At 41.9% G+C, this 11,143-nt stretch overlaps 1 pseudogene; it reads right to left on the bottom strand.

Annotated features, from left to right (window-relative positions):
* Window positions 1-10,537: 10,537 nt before the first annotated feature.
* LOC103090902 (40S ribosomal protein S23 pseudogene) lies at window positions 10,538-10,960 on the bottom strand (annotated as a pseudogene).
* Window positions 10,961-11,143: the final 183 nt, after the last annotated feature.

The following is an 11,143-nucleotide window of genomic DNA, read 5'->3' as shown; positions in this document are numbered from 1 at the left end:
GGGATAGGGAGGGTGGGAGGGAGGGAGACAAAGAGGGAAGAGATATGGGAACATATGTATATGTATAACTGATTCACTCTGTTATAAAGCAGAAACTAACACACCACTGTAAAGCAATTATACCCCAATAAAGATGTTTAAAAAAAAATTAAAAAAATAAAAACAGATATTCTTCGTACTTTTTTATATTGCTTGAAGTTTTATAGCTAGCCTGTGTCATTTTTATAAAAATATTCATTCTTATTAAAGGATCACTCTGTGATAAAGAGGAAAGGGAGAAAGTTGGCCAAATATTTATTTTTGACCCTAAAATGAGGCTTTCACTGTAAGTCTCCCATGTCAGAACTACTTTACAGGGTCATCACTTAGGGCAATTTCAAATCGATTTAAGTTATTGAACATGCGCTGTCTGTACTGTTCCAACATGTAATTCTTTCTCCTCTTGCTTGTGGTAAAACAAACCCTAGCCAGGAGAAGACATAAATTATCCGGTGAGTTAAAAGGGCAACCGAGGCTTTCACTGTCTGCAGCAGTGGTTTAGGAACCGTGCAGAGAAAAGGATCCTGGTAGCAGTAGCTCTGCGATACTCTACCACAGGCTGCTGTAGACCATGGCAACTGTCTAGGCCTTCTATCAATACAAGACCATATCACATGTCATACATAATCCAGAGCAGAGCCTGAGAGAGACACCACCAATTTAGAAGCATGCAGAAACAGCATAATTCTGAGGTTCTAGGTCAAGTGATACAGGATCAGTTTTATTTACAGACTTACAAATCTGTAGATTAACTACTAGCCCACTGAACATATAACTAATAAAGGTATGTGTCCTATAGAAATATTCATTAGACTGGGAATCAAGTCCCTCCCCTTGAAAACCAGGCAAGTCTGGCCCTCAGGGATGGGACCAGAGATCTTCAGAAAGGAATCTTCCTAACAGAAAAGTTGCAAAAATAATAGAGCTCACATCTACCCTTTACCCAGCTTCCCCTTATTAACATCTTACACAACCACAGTAGATCATCAAAACCAGGAAATTAACATTAATGAAATAGTATTAACTACATGCCTTATTCAAGTCCCACCAGCTTTTCTACTAATGTCCTTTATCTGTTCCAGGTTCCACCTTGCATTCAATTATTATTTCTCTTTAGTCCTCTCCAATCTGCAACAACTCCTCAGAATTCATTTGTCTTGCATAACCTGGACACTTGAAGAGTACTGAGCAGTTACAGCATGGGCCTCAGTTTGGGTTTGGTTGGTATTTCCTCGTGGCTGGATTGAGGTCATGTAGTGTTGGCATGAATGCCACAGAAGTCATGTTGTGCCCCCTCAGTGCATCATATCAGGAGGTCCATCAGGCCCATGTGTCTTATTACCCTTGATGCTAATCCTGATTATATGGTTTAGGTGGTATTGATTGGTTTCTCCACTGTAAAGTTAACATTTTTTTTTCTCTTTGCAATTGGTAAACATCTTTGAGATATTTTGAGACTGTGCCAATACCTTGTTTCTCCTCAAACTCTCACCTACTGATTTCCTTTTATCCATTGGTAGACCTTACTGTAAATAATTATCACTGCGGCGTTTGCCCAATGGTGATTCTGAATTTTGCTCATTCCTCTACACGTATTAATTGGAATTCTTCTGTAAGGAAGAGCTGCCCATTCTCTTCTAGTATAGACTGAATGTTTGTGTCCCTCTAAAATTCGTATGCTGTAACCCTACCCTCCAATACAATGATATTAGAAGATGGGGGCTTCGGGAGGTAATTAGGGCTAGATGAGGCCATGAGGTATTAGTGTCCTTACAAGAATCAGGAGATAGCTTGCTACTCTCTTTCTGCCATGTGAGGAGATAAGAAGTCAGCAGTCTGCAACCCAGAAGAGGAGGGTCCTCACCAGAACTTGACCATGCTGGCACCCTGACCTTGGATTTCCAGCCTCCAGTACTAAGAAGTAAATTTCCGTGGTTTATAAGCCACCCAATTTATGGTACTTTGTTATAGCAGTCCAAATGGACTAAGATATCTTCCATGTATTTACTCATTTATATCAGCATGGACCAATGGATATTTATTGAATTCTACAGGTTATAATACAATACTATCATCATTTATTTTGTTCAACTTGTCTGAGATTTGGCCATTGCGAGCCCTGTCAGATTGGATCCTGTCTTCTTTTGACATGCTCTTTTTGTGTGAATATTTTCTAACTGTCTGGTACCACAAGATGTTCCAGGTTCATCATATATTTTCTATGCTCCAACTGGAATCAGTCACTTCTCTGAGAAGCCTTGCTTCCTTTTACTGGAAAACTATGTTTCAAAATCAAGGTCTGGGCACTAAGTGTGCTTATTGCTAATGGGTTGTCCTGAGTCCTAGGTCCTCTCAGAGAAAAAAGCTAGAAATATAGGCGTGTATATTAACTCAGTATAAGAAACGTCAATATCTATTTCTGTATCTCTCTCTGTATCTATACTAAAAGCCATGAATTCATACTGATACCTCTGAATCCAATCCAACACCTCAATCATTCTAGCCTTCCCTCTTTCCTTATTTGCAACTTCTCTACCTATGAGAAAACTGGTTCTCATTATCTGTCTCATTATAGATTCATTTTATTTTGTTCAGTCTTGACCACAGAAAGTTGTTAAAGAATTGCTAAACAATACCCTGTGAATAGCAGGGCTACCAAAAGGAATGCACTATTTGTGTACAGTTTTTTTTATCTTTAACCTTACCCTAACCAGTCAGAATGCTGTTTTCCAGAGTTGCTATATTAGTTAACTATTGCTAGATAAGAAATTTCCCCCAGAATTTAGCAACTGAAAACCACATTTTTCTCACTAGTTCTGTGGAATCAGGAATCTGGGCATAGCTTAGGTAGATGCCTTTGGCTTCTGGTCTCTCACAAAGCTGTAATAAAGGTGTCACCCAGGGCTGCATGCATCTCAAACTCACTCACGTGGCTGCTGGCGGGCCTCAGTTCTTCAATGGCTGTCAACTGGAAACGTCAATTCTTTGCCACAGGGCAAGGGCAGCTCTATAGGGCAGCTCACAACATGGCAGCCAGCTTCTGTCAGAATGAGAAAGGAAAAAGGGTGCCCAAGGCAGAAGCCCCTGCCTTCTGTACTCACATTTCACAAGGGACATCCCATCATCTCCACCACATTCTTTTCACTAGAAGCAATCATTCAATCCAGGCCAACTCAGGGATTGCACAAGAGCATGAAAGCCAGGATGCAGGGATCACTGGGGGCCATCTCAGAGGCTACCCACCACAGTTACTTAGGTCAGCTCCTCTCTCACCATCCCCTTCAGTGTGGTTATGTTATTCATTTGAAATACAGTTAGGAATACTCTCTGTAAATACAGTTGAAATACTACTTGCATTCCAATTGAGTTCCCCCTCCCCCCATCTTGGTTGATTTAAATTATCGATTCATTTTTGGCAGGGTGTATAAGGAACATTAGCACAGTGCTGAGAATCCCAGCTATACCAAAAGATCAACCCTGAGAAAGGTCGCTGCCTCTCATCCCTACGACCTCATGGACATTCTTCCCTTCATTCCATCCCAGACCCTGCAGGTAATCAGTCTCTTCAGTTTCTGGTTTATCCTTCCTGTTTATATTGTACAGACGAGCAGATATGTCTATATTTTCTTAAATCCCTTTCTTCCTTACATGAAGGGTAGCATAGTATAGTCTTTTGCACTTTGTTTTTTTCACTTGAGTATATGCTTGAAATTATTCCAAATCAGTTTATTAGAATCTCCCTCATTATTTTTTTAAACCGCTGCATAGTACAACACTGTGTGGATGTGTCATGCTTTATTCAACCACTCAGGGAGAGGAATTTTTGCCTGTCCTTTTTTGACCAAGGAACATTCCCCAAATTTTTAAGGATAATTTAAAAGTAATAACTAGGAAAGAAGATTGTGTGCTTCCTCTAGGCTACTCTGCAGATTACAAGAGCAATGTTTCAATTCTCATTGCCTGATAAGGCTCAAATGGAACTAGAATCTCTACACTCTGCTGGTGGCCTTGTGAACAGAAACATCATTTTGAAAGTAGCATAGCAATGTGTAACAGCCACTTCCCTTCACTCAGTAATTCAACTCATGGGAATTTACTCTAAGAAAGTCATTTAACAGAGGGATAAATCTTGAAGCAGAAGGATGTCCATAGAAAGAAAATGTATAATCCTCAAAACCAGAAAAATAATCTAAACGTCCAATAAGGGATGGCCTAATAAATTATGGTTCATCAATAGAATACTATATTGCAACTAAAAACAATTACGCAAACTCTGCAGATTATTAAGTGAAAAAGCAGGATACAAACTGATTACGGTTACAACGCTGCCAAATTGAAAAATGTGTGTAGCTGCACTAAAGTGCGTTGATGCTGAGAAGTGGCTGCTCTGACAGTTAGTACATTTCCCGGTTCCTCTGGCATCCTCGTAGAGCCATGTGTCTGAGTTCTGGCTAATAGAATTGGGTAGAATTTATGTGAGCGACCTCCCTGCTTGGGCCACACACATCTCCCATGTGGTTTCTTTCCTTGTCTGCCAGCTGGATGTCAATACAAAGAAACCATGTGTTGAAGAGAACAGAATCTCTGTCAGTCTGAGTCCCTGAGTGTGGGATAGAGCCTCACCCCTACCATTGCCAACTGGGCTTTAATAAGCAAGGAACAAATATCTAATATGATAAGCCACTGAGATATCAGGGTGTATCTGATTCGAAAATTTCTCCAATGCTAATATTTTACTATCTGTTACACTCCAAATCTGTAGGAAATAATTAAAAGCAAGTGAGTTATTAGTATTCCTTCCTATGGTACTTTATCAGAAAGACAGCCAACGAAAGCCAAACACCCATTGTACTGCTGACTATTCTAAGGAGAGTCTCAGAACACTCCTGGATATGGGCTGGAAAGTGTATTTACGTGCTTTTGACTCTCAACATGCTGTACTCACAAGGCTGCCACAGCCAGCAGGAACACAATCATCTAGGAAGCCAAGAGTGTCAGGGATTTGGGGCTATAAAAGATGACTAGCAACATATCAAAACATCACCTTAATCCAATTTTTCAAGTAAAGATGTATTAGAGAGAACAGCTGCCTTGGGCCTGTCGGAGATCGGCTGACCCAGCCCTCCAGAAGCAGACCCTGACAGAAGCAGGCCATGGGCCTGTATATCATCAGCCTTAATATTTGCGACTACATCCAAATACAGCATTGCTTCTCTTGTTAGAACTCCTGTTACCAGTTGGCCTCCTGTGCCTTGTGCTGAGAGTGCTAGTGGCTTCAACACATTCAAAGTCAAAAACGTGAACAAGACAAAGGAACAGCTAAAGAAGTCTGTTATAAATATTTAAAGTTTCCTACGTATTATGATGCTTTAACATCATAAAAAAAAAAATCCTTCTGGCTGGAAAAAGCCTGCCCCTCCAGGGGCTAGTCAATTCTTAGAGACAACAATGTGTCCAGGCAGAAGCATGCCTTTGATATGCAAACCAACTAATCCGGAGCCATGTCTCTGTCTGGCGCCTACACCCCAGGAGACATATTTCTCTGCCTTAATCAACCAGCACCAGGTGTCAGACAAGTAGGGACTACCCCTATAGCCCAAAGCCCAAGGAAATTATTCAAACTAGCCTATCCAAAGCTGTTCACCTTGCCCTGCCTTCCCTAAAACTTCCCCTCCCTCCTGTCTTCTGCCTCCTGACCACCTCAGTGTCTTCCCCATTGGCCCTGCATGCCGGGTCTCCTGTCTCTAGCACCTGTTAGCTTCATAATCTATGCTTCCCTGAGCCTATCCTCTGTCTCCTCTTATGGCTGCACCTGACTAACCATCTCATAAAAGAATACAAACAAGGAGCTTACATCCTTTAAAAACCCAGATGGGGGACTTTCCTGGTGTTCCAGTGGGTAAGACTCTGTGCTCCCAATGCAGGGGGCCAGGGTTCCACCCCTGGTCAGAGAACTAGATCCCGCATGCTGCAACTAAGACACGGCGCAGCCTAACTTAATTAATTAAAAAAAAAACAAAATAGATGAAAGCCCACTCCTTCCAGAATGCCACCCCTCTTCCTCAACTACACAGAAGAAAAAAAAACAAACCCTGACTCCTATGAACTCTCAGAATTTAACCAGTGTGTATTATGTCTATTGTAATGACTTAAGTATCTATCTCATCTCCCTTCCGGCAAGTTCCTGCAGAGCCGGATCATGTATTTTTTATTCAACACATACCCCCTCCACCTTCTCATTTCAGGGCCTAGAGAAGGACCACTCGAGTCCTCTATACTCACTGAATTTGAGATAGATTTGCAAACACCCAAATAGTCAATACATTTCAACTAGAGAGTGCTTTCACTTTAGTAAGCCACTAATCTAAAGATGCTGATGTGTTGGTAAACCCAATAAATTATTCTTTTGTTTTAATTTAGGGAAATTTTCCACACAAATGTCTCTCCTGATTAAACTGACTACATTGGTCAATTCAGCCTTTCTAGTAAGACAGATACTTTTTTCTTTATTATTTAGTACCAAATAGCTGATTCAACTGGTTTTCTTTCCTGTTGGGGTAACCAACTGTTACCAACCAACCGCAAATCATCAGTTGATTGGCCTCACCCCCTGCCGGAGATCAATCTAAGAACGCTCCTTCTTTGAATCTACTTAAGGCCTAGGTAACCTGTCAAATGTTGCTAAAATTTCATATCGTTTTCAGAAACCTCTGAGATACAGATATTATGCCCATTTTACAGATAAACTCAGGCTCAGAGATGTTAATTGAGTTTCCCTATGCCATGTGGTAAGTAAATGACAGTACCGTGATCTGCACTCAATTCTGTCTGACTGCAAAATCCATTAGGCCAAGACTTGTCCAAGGAGGGGGAAAAAAAACCCAGACCTGTGTCTGAGTGGTTTCTCTGTGTGGAGCAGGTCCTCTCCTTCAACTGTAGCAGCTGCAGCATCAGGGAACACAGGCCAGCAGGCTGGAATCAGCACGGGCAGGAAGTCTGATGAAGGAGTAGTTGAGTAGGTGGGGAAGGGGCTAGATCAATCCCTAGGAGCAGTTGAAAATGGGGTATGCTGGAAGGCTTCCAGTTGTAACAAACTGAATCACACATGGTTATATCCATTTCCTTCCCAAACACCATAAAGTGAGTGTAAAAGAATAAAAATAGGACACGTGTACAAGAACACAATGCTATTACAAAAAAAAAGGAACATTGAGAAAACAAGATACATTCTTGTGGATTAAGAATTTATAGCAGAATTTGTTTTAAAGACCACAGAAGGGTTGGAAACTAAAGTTGAGACAATCTGATCTCCTTAATTGCAGATTGGCTGGCTGGGTAGGCTGAGGAGGCTTGAAATGGTTCACCTTTAAAAACAGCAGAAGCACCTAAGTAGCTGTCAAAATGAACAGCTACTGCCATGGGCCTCTCCTGGCTGCTAGCACGCTAGAGAGTCCACAGTGCCTAATGCTGTTCTGTGACACACACACAGATGCTCAAAAAGACGGTCTCTCTTCTCCCAGCTCTAGTACCTGGTTTGACTTTGACCTCAGTCTAACCACTGTCCAAATGCCCTGATCTTACTGAAGAACTTCTCAGAGCACAGAGCAGCCATGTTTGGCAACACTAACTGTCTAGCAAGGTAAAATACAAATCCATTCTCCTACAAGAAACATATCCCTCCAAAATGGACACCTAAAATCCCGATATAATGCCAGTCCTGAAGGAGAGCACTGCTATCAGTGTCAATATAGACTTGTTATATCCAGGTGCATTCTTTGGCCTGCAATGTAACTGAATCTATGTTACAGAAAGGTTGGGTGTTGTGGAGTTTGTCTTAGTGTGCTCAGGCTGCTATAACAGAATACCACTGACTGGGTGGCTTAAACAACAGACATTATTTCTCAGTTCTGGAGGCTAGGAAGTCCAAGATCAAGGTGCTGGGAGATGTGGTCCTTGATGAGGGCTCCCTTCCTAACTTGGCGACAGTTACCTTCTCTCCGTGTCTTCACATGGCAGAGAGAGGACACTCTTATTTAGTCTCTTCTTCTTCTAAGGGCACTAATCCTATCATGGGGGCTCTACCCTCACAACTTCATCTAATCCTAATTACTTCCCAAAGGCCTCACCTCCTAATATCATCACAATGGGGACTAGGGCTTCAACATATGAATTCTGAGAAGATGCAAACATTCCGTCCATAAGAGAGTTCTACTTCATTTAGTCTTTGAAGAGACAAGGCAATCTCATCCTTTACTGTCTTTCTGGGTTGAGAACAGAAGACAAATTTATATAATGAAGATATTTTAACTCTAAGGGCTTGAGTTAGGCTAAAATTATCTTTGGCCAATATTCCACAGTATATCTCACACAGATCATCTAATTCAAGGAAGATTTATATCTGTCCCGTCTTGATGCAATTATAACCAAGCAACCCAAGCTCTCAAATTAAAATGCACAGAAATATGAGTGACAGTCCAAGAACTAAATTCTTGAGTTAGATTGTCTTCATTGATCTTGCTTTGCAATGTAATAATGGGGCCAGACCACGTACACAGAATAGGTAGTTAAGAAGGTTGTGGAAGTTCTGTTTGTTTTTTAGGGTTTTGTTTTTGTTTGTTTTTGGTGAGGGGCATTTTACATCTCTTAGAAAATGAAATTGGAAAGGAAAGATTCCCCTGTTAGTGTCAATCATGGCCTTCTGCTCCGCAAAGATGCTTCCCAAGGACCACGGCAGCTGTATCACCAATACTGTCCTGAGCACAGAGCCATCTGAGGGAGGGAATGACAAAGTGAAAAGAGGAAAAATAAAGATTTGATCATCAACTTACATTTACTGGCAATTTCCTCCCACTTTTCAAGACTTCAGTATTCAAGCACAGTTGGTCATTATGGTATTCTATTCTTCAGAAACGCAGGAAATAAATGACTCCCCTTAGTCTTTATTTGACTAGAACCAGGTGTAATATTCAAAATATTTAACAATCAGTACCCCACACTGAACAGTCTGAAAAGATGCACTGAACCATCTGAAAAGATGCAGACCTCAGGACTCAGCTAGTTACTGGATGTCCCCGGCTTCACTAGAACTTAACCCCTTAGTTGCTGGACTGGTCGGGGAGCAGCACAGGTAGGTTGAGAAGGCTTGTCCTGCCTTTGCAGGACTGGAAGTTAGGCGATAGCAGTCAAACTGACCTGGCCAACAACTTGAACACAGCTAGACGGTACAGAGTTACCATTCCCATTGGTGGAGGGAAAGGTCATGGTCACGGCAGTGGTAGTGGTAATAACTAGTAGTAGCAAAAGCAGCAGCAGGAGCAATTAAGCTAGTTAAGCAATTGAGGGATTAAGCAAGTGATCTAGGCTTACAAATGTCATCTCTAATCATCAAAAGAAACTTGCCAGACAGGTATTATCTATAGTCTGTAGATATGGACACAACATTTCAGGAACTTTAAATAACTGGCTACAAGTCACACAGCTAGTACATAACAGAACCAAAGCTCAGGACACCCAAGCTGATGCTTTGTCTCTTTTGCAATACTGGATCCTCCTATGAAAAAAGGAAATCAAAGGCTGATGCTTTCCACTCCGAGGTTCACGTTTCATGACTTAATTTTGACACGTGCTTAGACAACGTATTCTATCGTAAGCTTCTGCAATGAAAAGGAAAAACTGTAGTTCACATGGAAAGGTTTATTTGTGAGGACCAGTAACTTTCCCCAGTAAAATTTTGGAATGGGAAAAAGTGATACAACCATTGTTTTGGTTGCTAGGTCACTCTACGTTTTTTTTTTTTTTCATTTAAAGATAGAGGATTTGGGAATTCCCTGACGGTCCAGTGGTTAGGACTCCACGCTTTCACTGCCAAGGGCCCAGGGTCAGTCCCTGGCTGGGGACCTAAGATTCCACATCCCGCATGGTGCAGCCAAAAAAAATTTTTTTTTTAAACAGAGGATTCAACTACTTCAAGGCAGCCAAATTTCCCCTTTTTGCTAGCCTCCAGTAATTTTCACAAGAATGGTTAATGCTGGAATTGACTGACAGGTGTAGTGACTAACATTCTTCTCATAAGTAATTCATGCTCATTTTTTAAAAATACATTTATTTATTTTATTTATTTTGGGCTGAGTTGGGTCTTCGTTGCTGCGTGTGGGCTTTCTCTATTTGCAGCGAGTGGGGGCTACTCTTCGTTGCAGTGCGCAGGCTTCTCATTGTGGTGGCTTCTCTTGTTGCAGAGCACGGGCTCTAGGTGCACGGGTTTCAGTAGTTGTGGCACCCAGGCTCAGTAGTTGTGGCTTGCGGGCTCTAGAGCACAGGCTCAGTAGTTGTGGCGCACGGGCTTAGTTGTTCCGCGGCATGTGGGATCTTCCCGGAGCAGAGCTCGAACCCGTGCCCCCTGCATTAGCAGGTGGATTCTGTACCACCAGGGAAGCCCCATGCTCAATTTTTTTTTTTGGCATATGGAAATTTATTACTATCCCGCTTTCATCATCAAAACTTATGATCTTGGTCTTTCCTTCTTGCCTTTATATAAGGCCAAAAGAGAGACATTGGCTACTCTGACAACCTTAAAGCAGACTCCAGGAATGTCACCAACAGCATGATCTTTGCAACCAAATCCAGCAACCAGAACTTCATCATTTTCCTCAATAAAATTCAAACAACCATCATTGGGTACAAAGGCGGTGATTTTTTTTTGCCATTCTTGATTAGTTGAACCCTGACACACTTCCTGATGGCAGAATTTGGCTGTTTTGCTTCAACCCTTACTTTTTCCCTTGGCATGAGAAGCACCTCCAAAAGGGTTGGCCTTCAGGGCTGTGCCCAAATGGGCTTTCTTGTACTGTTTATCATGCCACTTCTGGTCTCGTCGGTGGCTACGGAGCTTCCTGGCAGTACGAAGACCGCGACACTTGCCCATGCTGCCGGCGCCACGGGCCTGAGCGAAAGAGAGAAGCAGCGCAGGAAGGAGCCACAAGCCATCGCCCCATGCTCATTTTTAAACTTTGGAAAACACGGAGAAATACAAAGATTATGAAAATCACCCACAATCCCATTGCCCAGAGACAATCACAGTTAAAATCGTGACATATTTTCTTCCGAT

This window comes from Lipotes vexillifer, unplaced genomic scaffold (assembly GCF_000442215.2).
Source record: "Lipotes vexillifer unplaced genomic scaffold, Lipotes_vexillifer_v1.1 scaffold1114, whole genome shotgun sequence".
In the NCBI taxonomy this organism is placed as follows: domain Eukaryota; kingdom Metazoa; phylum Chordata; class Mammalia; order Artiodactyla; family Lipotidae; genus Lipotes; species Lipotes vexillifer.
Note: the sequence above shows the minus strand (reverse complement) of the source record. Positions and strands in the feature narration are given on the sequence as shown.